We start from the raw sequence: 10573 nt of genomic DNA on the forward strand, positions 1-10573 counted from the left end.
AAGCAGGCTTCAACTTTAATTCAGATATACCATATGCTAGAAGTACTGGCAATCTGAAAAACACGGGTTTGTTTTAATCCAGGGCTGTCAATTTGGCGACTTCTGTGCGTTTCATGTCTCTGCGACAGCTCTGTTAATTAAAGTGAGTTTTACTGTGGTTAGGCTGGTCTAATTCATACCTAAAGGGACCATTTAATGGAGACCAGCTTGCCACGGGGATGTCAGCCACGGATTTCATCTAATTAAGTGACTAATAGAGGTGTCACTTTGCCTTAGGCTGGCATTTGTAACAAGCGAGGCTTCCCTTGCAACAGCTGTGCAGGAGAACCGAGTGCCGGAACGTGCGCTTTCCTTTTTATTCTGCGACTTTATTTCCAGGAGCGAAAAAGCAGGTGCAGAAAAAGAAACTTCTACAGGGATGGGTCAGGCCCCAAAGGGTTAATGGGGGCGGCACAGGCTGCAGCTTGTGGTGTTTATTGCTTTTAATTAAAAAGAAAAATTAAGGGATTTATGCCGGGATTAAATGGGATAATTATTGATTGATCCCTGCCTTGTAAATTGAAGAGCATTTGGATTAATCACTTTTTAAGTAGGAAAGCACTCTCTGTGCTCTGGACTGAGGGATCTGCTCTCTCAGGCCTCTTGATCATTTCACTTTCATTCCACCTCCTGCGCTGTAGCCAAACACATCTCTGCAAGAGGAGAGAACCACATAAAGGTCTTGGGACCGGTTTTCTTGTAATTGTAGAACCTTAAGAGTTGCAAGGGACCATGAAGGCCCTCTGGTCCAGCTCTGCTCTGCCCATGCAGGAATACAGAATCAAAGAACTCCCCAGAGAAATCCCCAGAGAAGGAGAATATACCAGATTCTGAGACAGCAGCATATTCCACTGTCAGACTGTTCTTACCATGAGGAGGATTTTTCTAATGTTTACGTGGAATCTCATGTCCTTTAGTTTGAATCCCTTGCTATAAGTTTGTTTCTAAACTCACCCAATTCATCCATTTTGGCATCCAAATAGTCATCTGGGCTGAAGGCGCATTGGGGCTACTGCAACTGCTGCCACTGCATTGCTGACCACAAGCATCTACCCAACAGTCTTCCTGCAATGTTGCATTTCCTGGTCACACTGCTTTGACACAACATTGGATGCATCTATGCAAGTGGTTCCTTTTTTTTTTTTTTAACCAGGGACCACATTGACCAGGGATTGCTTTGACCAGGGACCACTTGATCGGGGACCACTTTGACCAGGGACCTTTTCACCAAGGTCCACTTTGACCAGGGACCTCTTTGACCAAGGTCTACTTTGACCAGGGACCGCTTTGACCAGGGACCACTTTGACCAAGATCCACTTTGACCAGGGACCTCTTTGACCAAGATCCACTTTGACCAGGGATTGCTTTGACCAGGGACCACTTGACCAAGGTCCACTTTGACCAGGGACCTCTTTGACCAGGGAGCACTTTGACCAAGATCCACTTTGACCAGGGACCTCTTTGACCAAGGTCCACTTTGACCAGGGACCTCATTGACCAAGGTCCACTTTGACCAGGGACCTCTTTGACCAAGGTCCACTTTGACCAGGGACCTCTTTGACCAGGGAGCACTTTGACCAAGGTCCACTTTGACCAGGGACCTCTTTGACCAAGGTCCACTTTGACCAGGGACCTCTTTGACCAGGGAGCACTTTGACCAAGATCCACTTTGACCAGGGACCTCTTTGACCAAGGTCCACTTTGACCAGGGACCTCTTTGACCAGGGAGCACTTTGACCAAGATCCACTTTGACCAGGGACCTCTTTGACCAAGGTCCACTTTGACCAGGGACCTCTTTGACCAAGGTCCACTTTGACCAGGGACCTCTTTGACCAGGGACCACTTTGACCAGGCACCACTCTCCAACCTTAGTACCAAAAGGGTTACGAATCAGTTTTTAGTCAACTTTAGATTCGGTTTGGTTATTTGGGGTGCTGATTCAGAAAATTGCATTGGATAGACCACATCAGCTCTAGTTTCTGGTACAGAACATATGCCATCCAGTAGTTGCAATCTGCTTGTCCATAGAAAACCATATTTAATAATCTAGAGCTGATGCGGTATCCAATGCAATTTTCTGAATCAGCACCCCAAATAACCCCAGGAACAGGCCTAAAAACAAAGACACCAATAATTTTTTTTAGTTGGGCTGTGTTATTATCCGTAGTAGTAACAGTGAGGTCATGGACCATATTTTAGTTCTTGTGGACCACTGGTGGTTCATAGACCATAGATTGAGAACCACTGTAGAATTTAGTCTTCCCAAGAGCTGCATTTTAGACAGCCCTGTCTTATGCTGTACAGATGTTTTCTGGCTAATTATGTGTCTCTGGCTTGGTTTCCTGTCACCTGGCTTAAGCCCAGTGGTTGTGCCCACTGACTACTCTTTATGGTGATGACTCAGTCCATCTTCTACAAAGCCGAGCTCCGATGTCCCTGTCTGACTTATGAAGCCCTGAAGTAATGCAACCTTGAGAGTTTAGGGAGCAAATCAGGAGCAGAATTAGGCCAGAGATGGGGCCAAGAGAGAAACACCAGAGTTTTCAGAATTAGGAATATATTTGCCAAGGAAGCCTGCTTTCCAGGTTGGACCAGCACAACCCTGGTTGGCCAGCATCCCAAACAAACTGCATTGACCAGCCCATGGTGAAAAGCCCCTCTTTGGCAGGTCTCCTCTGGAACCTCAGGCTAAGACTCAGAGGGTTGTTTCTGACTCAGCAGGAACTCATCATTGTGTGAGCACACACAGACACATGCCCGCAATGCTATTCCTTGCAACACGGCTGCCGTCGACCCGTAAATAAAGTGCTGGAGCCATCTCGCATGACCGCAGCTGTCCTTCCCTGCAAAGGCAAGAGGCATCCGAGAAATCTGTGCATCCCACTTGGCAGGGATTCCCGAATGATGCTTTGGGCTAAAAGTGATCTCTCAGCTGGGGACACAAGGTCCAGGGCCCGATGACCCTTCTTACGCAGCGTTAGCCCCATGAATATGGTTCAGTGGCAAGAATTATAAGGAAGGGCCCATTTGTAGCCATGTACAGTTTCAGTCCAGGTTATTTGAAGGACTGAACCTGCCTTTGTCATCTGGAGAGACCCTTCTCGCATTGCGTCTCAATCAAGAGACAAAAATGGGATATTATTAGTAATGATAATCATCAACACAATCACCACCACCATATCTCTGTCCCACTACCTTCCCTGTCTTGTTTAGTGGGGACAATTTATTTTTATTTATTTACAGTATTTATATTCCGCCCTTCTCATCCCGAACAGGACTCAGGGTGGCTCACAATATACATATACATGGCAAACATTCAATGCCATTAGACATACGACATACAGACAAAGACACAGAGGCTATTTAACATTTTCCAGATTCCAGCTTCATGAGAGTATGCTCAATTCCGGCCAAAGGGGAGCTGCTGCTCCATCATCCACTGTGACACCGAGTCCTTGATGGAGTACTTCCTCATTCTTCCGCACGCATGCTGCTGGACATTTTTATGGTGACATAAATTAGTTAAATTAGTCCCTAAATTTTCCTACTTGACAGATGCAACAATCTTTCGGGTTGCTTAGGTAAACAACGAGCTAGGCTATTTAATGGCTGGGCACTCAGTCTGACCCGGGCTGGTTCCAAACTCATGACCTCTTGATCAGTAATTATTTATTGCAGCTGGCTACTAATCAGCTGCGCCACAGCCTGGACTGTTGTTCCCAGACTTCGGAACTTCCTCCCTATAGAAACCACCTTTGCTCTCCGGTTAAAAACCGGACGAGGTGGGATTTTAATGATGCGTGATGCTGTTTTGCAGTTTGTAGCTTTTTTAAATGAACGTTAATATTTGATGTTTTAACTATATAGATTATTTCATCACATCAAAAGAACTCATACTTTGTATAGTTTTACTCTGTATTGCTTTTCAAATATACTGTCAGGCATCTTGATTTCCATGAGAGGTAGGATATTAAACAAACCAATAAACAAACATACAAATATTATGCATCCATAGCAGAATTCAATATGGACTTGGTTTTAGTTCCAATATTGTTCAGTTTTGTTTCAAACTACTTATATACTTGAGTATAAGCCTAGTTTTTCAGCCCTTTTTTTAAGACGGAAAAAGCCCCCCTTGGCTTATACTCGGGTGAGGGTCCTGGTTGGCTTTTATTTGGGTCAGCTTATACTCGAGAATATATGGTACATTTATTATTTTGCTCTATTTTTATTGGTATTATTACATTTATTATTTTTCTCTGTTATTGTTGCTACTATTACATTTGTTTTACTCTATTATTATTATTATTATTATTATTATTATTATTATTATTATTATTATTATTTCACTCTGATCTTATTATTATTATTGCATTTATTATTTTGCTCTATGTATTATTACTTGTATTTTTTCCTGTATTTATTATTATTATTATTATTATTATTATTATTATTATTATTATTATTATTATTACATGCATTATTTTACTCTATTATTATTAAAAGGATACATAAGCACATTTACAATGAAGAAGATGAGAATAATGATTTGCTCAGAGTTGGACAGTCTTATCTTAAATTTGAGCTTTATGTAAATATTCAAAAACATTTAACCTACTGATGCCTCAATTAATGTAATTTTATTGGTATCTATTTTTATTTCTGAAATTTACCACCCTCGGCTTATACTGAAGTCAATGTTTTCCCAGTTTTTTTTGTGGTAAAATTAGGTGCCTCGGCTTATATTTGGGTCGGCTTATACTCGAGTAGAGGCCCCTGGTGGCACAGTGTGTTAAAGCACTGAAAGGTCCCAGGTTCAAATCCCGGGAGCAGAATGAGCGCCCGCTGTTAGCCTCAGCTCCTGCTAACCTAGCAGTTTGAAAACATGCAAATGTGAGTAGATCAATAGGTCTCTGGCGGGAAGGTAATGGCGCTCCATGCAGTCATGCCGGCCACATGGTCTGGAGGTGTCTATGGACAATGCCGGCTCTTTGGCTTAGAAATGGAGATGAGCACCAACCCCCAGAGTCGATCACGACTGGACTTAACATCAGGGGAAACTTTTACCTTTACTTATACTCGAGTATATACTGTATATTTTATTCTTGCTTTCACTCCATTGTGAGTTTATGTACTGCATCATTATTTTGAATTGTGAGATTCTCCGCAGGCCTGTGTGCAAGAGGCAGGGAATCAGTAAGTTACTTTATAAATGCACGTTGAGACTTTTTAAAATCCTCGTCCATGTAAGTCATAGCCACAAGGTGAAGTCACGGGGAGAACAACCGTGGGGTTCAATGGAAGGCAGATCTCTCCTGCGGCTTATGGTCTGAATTAGAGGTTATAAAAATACACCCGTCTCCCTTTACCTGTTTCTCACTCCACACCACCTCCGCAGCCTGACCATAAACATTCTCCTCATATCCTTATAAGTAGCTTAACCATATCCAGTCAAACATAAAACCAGACAAAAGGGATTAAAATATTATCCTAAAGCAAGGAGAAAATTGAAGGCATTTACCTGAAATCCATACTGAGCTAGCATCTGTGTTTTGCTGATGGGGCAACCTCTTTCTCTCCGGCCCCCCACTTCCGCAGGGCCTTGCTCAAATAGGTCCCACAGGTATTAAGCCCAAAAATAACCGCCCTGCTTTGTGGTCCCTGCCACCCGGCTCTTCTCCTTTGTGAAGGCAACTCCCCAACGGCAACGGCTTATGTCCTTTTCCTTTCTGCACTGAAGGTGGGTTTTATGCACCATAACATCTGGCTGAGAAATGGATGCTTTTCATATTTCATGGCACACTTCTCATCCGATTTGCTTCTGTATTTCCCTGGGCACATCTATATTGTAGAAATGATGCAGTTTGACACCACTTTAACTGCCATGGCCCAATGTTATGAAATCATGGGAAGTGTAGTTTGGTTAGGCAGCAGCACTCTTTGGCAGAGAAGGTGAAAGGCTTTGCAAAAAACCCTACAGCTCCTGAGATTCCATAACATTGAGAATTAGCCATTAAGATGGTGTCAAACTGCATTATATCTACAGTATAGATCAGGCACGGACAAACTTTGGATCTCCAGGTGTTTTGGACTTTAACTCACACAATTAATAATAATAATAGAATACTTCTGGAACATGGCCATACAGCCATACAAACACACAACAACCCTAAATCAGATCTGTGTTATAGACTGAACTTTAAAGAAGTTACTTAGTATGTGGAACATATACATAGGGATATGGTTCAGTACCACGGATAACACCTTTGATGGTCTAAAACCAAGGATAGGTTCATCATCCCATGGACATGAAATCATCCATTTCCATCACACTTTTTGGATGAGATAACAGGGTGAGTTGGCATCCTACATACAGAAAGATACTAGATCCCATCTGATCTTGAAAGCTAAGCAGGATCAGCTCTGGTTAGTGCTTAGATGGGAGACTATCAATGAATATAAAGTGCTGTAGGCCACATTTTGGAGGAAGGAATTGGCAAAACCACCTCTGGGTGTTCCTTGCCTAAGAAAACCCTATGAAAACTCTATGGTCAACTTCTACTAAAAGTTGTCTACAGAATTGCACTGGAAGACATAGAGATTCTAGAGTGATGTTAATTCTAGGAATCTTTAGACTTTCATGTTTAATTCTATGATCAACTTCCATATTAATCAAATTTGTAAAAGTGCGATCTACAAATATTGAATGCTAACTGGAGTTTTCTTGTCCAAATGATGAAGGAGTTTCCCATCTAGTTTTTTTAAAAAAATATCTGGACTAACAGACTGTAACAATGCTACAGGATACCCCATATCTTTTAACAGCACATGAGACACACAAACACACCCATCTGTCAGAAATTTCACAGCTACACCCAATGGAAGCACTGTTTATGTCTTCATTGATATGGACTAACGGGGCTTGGCACTAATTCTGGCCCAAGATAGACGGAGGGTCTCAATAACAGAGCATCCGCCGCATACAACGCAGTGTGACACTTGTGCATTCTTCAGGCACCTGCCTGGCTTTGCCCAGATATTATTCACCACAAAAGAACAGCTGACTCCATGACAGCTGCATAAGGACAGGGTCATGTGGGGTGCTCTGAAGGGACACTCCCTAGATCAGAGATATGCAGCAGGATTTTGTGAGATGGTGTAAAGATGCAACCACCAAAGACGCAGGAAGGTGTTTACTTTTACTTTAAAGGGTAGCGTAACTTGGTTTAGAATATGTGTGACAGAGGCTTAGATGTTGGAAGAACAATAACATGTTTATTCAAGCACAGAGCTTAGTGGTTACAATGTTGTTTCTCACTTAGAGGTATTCTTATTAACAGTTACAATACTAGAATGAGATGAATCAACTCTCTAAAGTATCACTTCTTTTACTTAAAGTAGTTAAAACTTCTTCCTCTGCTACTTTTAAACCGTTACTTCAATGGATCTCTGTGAGTCCAGCTGGGATTGCTTCCCAAAGTCTGAAACTTGGACTATCCAGTGACTTCAAACCACAGTCAACCCTGTGATATACTATCACAGATTCTCTGTGCCTTTCCAGGACACAGACTACATTAAATAAGTCACCAAATTTATTTGAAACCAACTCAAAATGAACAATTGAGTCTCCTTGATCCCATCAACCTGGAATCAATCTTCCCTGTGCCTCATCAGAGCACAGACTGACTTTCTTTTTTAAACTCTTACTTCTTCAACTAAACGGCAGTTGGCTCCGCCTACTTCTCCATGGCAACCAGCCTCTGAGTGCTGAGATGCAATAACTGTAATACTTACCCTTTTAAAACATAAACACACAATTAAACATAACATCTGTAAACCAAAATTCGTACTTCATTACAGATGGGTTTCTTGTGGGGTGGGGGGTCTTATGGAATTAGGGATTCTAGGGTCAAGTCTCTAGCACTTTTTGATGGACAAGGCTATAAGGATCACTCCCTTTCCATCCCATGCTTTCAAGATCTGTCCCAGCTTAGCTTTTGCCTTCATAGTTGCAGGAGAGGGACTGGGAACAGCAGCAAGGAAGTGTAACCAATTTAAGAGGTGTTTTGGTCTTGAAGTGTCCAATGAAGAGAAACTACCATTGATATGTACAAGTTGACCTCATGTACAAGTCGAAGCCAAAATTATGGATTTTGATATAACACGTGGAGAAATTGAGGGTCATTCCACAAAGAGAAAAGAGTAGAGTAGTCAGTGCTTCTTCCAGAGTGGACTAAGTTCTTGACTTTCACCATTCTACTCAGAGAAGACACTTTTTCTGACGAGTTAGGAACAGCACTCACATTGATCCGTGGATGGGTTGACCCATGAAGAAAATAAAATGAGTACTTTTGAGAACCTCAGAGAGATTGCTAGGTATAAGATTAATAGGATTCTGAGTGATAATGGAATAGCTGTTGAAATCAAGGGAAACAATTACATGCTTGATCATAGGTAAAGATAAAGGTTTCCCCTGACGTTAAGTCCAGTTGTGTCTGACTCTGGGGGTTGGTGTTCATCTCTATTTCTAAGTCGAAGACCGACATGTCCATAGATACCTCCAAGGTATGTGGCCGGCATGACTTGCATGGAATGCCATTACCTTCCTGCCAGAGCAGTACCTATTGATCTACTCACATTTGCATGTTTTTGAACTGCTAGGTTGGCAGAAGCTGGGGCTAACAGTGGGAGCTCACTCAGCTCCCCGGATTTGAACCTGAGGTCTTTTGGTCTGCAAGTTCAGCAGCTCAGCGCTTTAACACACTGAGCCACCGGAGGCTCCTATGCTTGATCATATGGAGGTATAAATATTCAATAGTATTCCTGTACCTTCATATTATGTAAGGGTAAGTCAAGGGTTGGGGTTCATGGGTGAAAATGGGGAGGTGGCAGGACTGGGGAAAAATATTTGTATTTTGATTGTGGAATATCAAGATTGTATGTTTCTACATTTGTTTGTGTGTGTGTGTGTGTGTGTGTGTGTGTGTGTGTGTGTATATATATATATATATATATATATTCCACAATCAAATTAAAAAATATATAGGGTAACTTTGAAAAAATCCTGATTCTGGGTGGAAAGATATATTTGCAGCTTCCTGTGATTTTTGGACTTTCTATGAAATGACATGGCTTTGAGGATTGGAATAATAAGGACCCATTATGTTCTTTGAAATGTATCACTGCACCACTGTGTCTGGCAGGTTACAATTGGAGGGCAGGAGACAGGAAAGGCTACTTAGTAAATATTACAAAGTTCCCTATCTCAGATCTAGGTCAAAATATGACATATAATGAGCATATTGAACTATAGCAACTGTATCTACATGGCAGGATTGTGGCATTTTAATGTACAGTAGATTACGACTCCCATATCTGTGGGAATATGTTCCTGAACTTACCAGGGAGAGAAGAAAATGTGAAAATAGTGAACCCTATTGAAATGAATGACTTCCACTGAAGTTACCATAGATTCACCCTTGAGGACCAAGACAATTCTTTATGAACAGTTGCTAATAGTCATTGACTATTTGCTAGTGAAGGCAGGACATTTTCCTTCTAGCATTTGTCCAGCTTCTTAGAGAAGGAGTAAATTGTCCCTTTCCTTTTCTGATGGAAAATACCAATAAATAAGAGGCAAAAACACTCAAAAAAGTCATCATCTCAGACGAGGTCCAAGAAATGATTTCTCATTTCTCTTTTGGAGCACGTTGCAAATATGCTGGTGTAACGTTATCTTCCACCGGCGTTGAATAGCGCTCCCATTTCACCTCATGTTACTGGGGAAAAGGCCACTTCCCTTTGGGACGATGGCATTGGGTTGCCCCAGAGCACGATGACAAAGCTGTCTGGCTCCAAACGGCAGAGGACACTTGATACGGCAGGCATGCCGCAGTCCACAAAGGAAAAGCCCTCCAGAAATATTCAGCCTTTGGGAGACATGAGGCCGCGTCAGCCGTGCCCAGTGTTGCCGATGAGACGTGCTGGACAACTGTGTCAGTCGATCAGCTTTCCGATAAAAATCCAACAGGATCCTCCCGGTCCCACCTGCTTTTACATTCCAATGAATTGAGCCAGGAGGATTCTTGTTATGTGGCCGGGGAGCCCATTATTCCATCTGTGGGCAAGAAAAGAAGCAAAGGAATAAGACTCCGCATTGGAAGCTTGAACAGAGACAGAGCTCTCTGGGATTCAGTGCCAGAAATGGTTTTTGGTTCACAGGCTCAGCTGTGGAGTTGTAATAAAAGGGTGTGCTTCTAAGCATGTGCAAATGGCATTGATAACCATTGGTCACTAAACTGATCCACTCATGCATGAGGGCTTATTGATGTGATTTCCAGACCAGACACGAGTTCCATCAACATTGCTGTATAATGCACCTTAACTGCATTATATGGGCTACACTCATCATATAATGCACTTGCAAACTGCATTATATGGTAATGTAGATGGGGCCACTGTGGTCTCAAGGCAGATTTCATTCTCTCTGCTGCCTATCTTATAGGCTGGGTGCAGCCACACTGTAGATTTAA

The sequence above is a fragment of the Anolis carolinensis genome, chromosome 6 (genome assembly GCF_035594765.1).
Source record: "Anolis carolinensis isolate JA03-04 chromosome 6, rAnoCar3.1.pri, whole genome shotgun sequence".
NCBI lineage: Eukaryota > Metazoa > Chordata > Lepidosauria > Squamata > Dactyloidae > Anolis > Anolis carolinensis.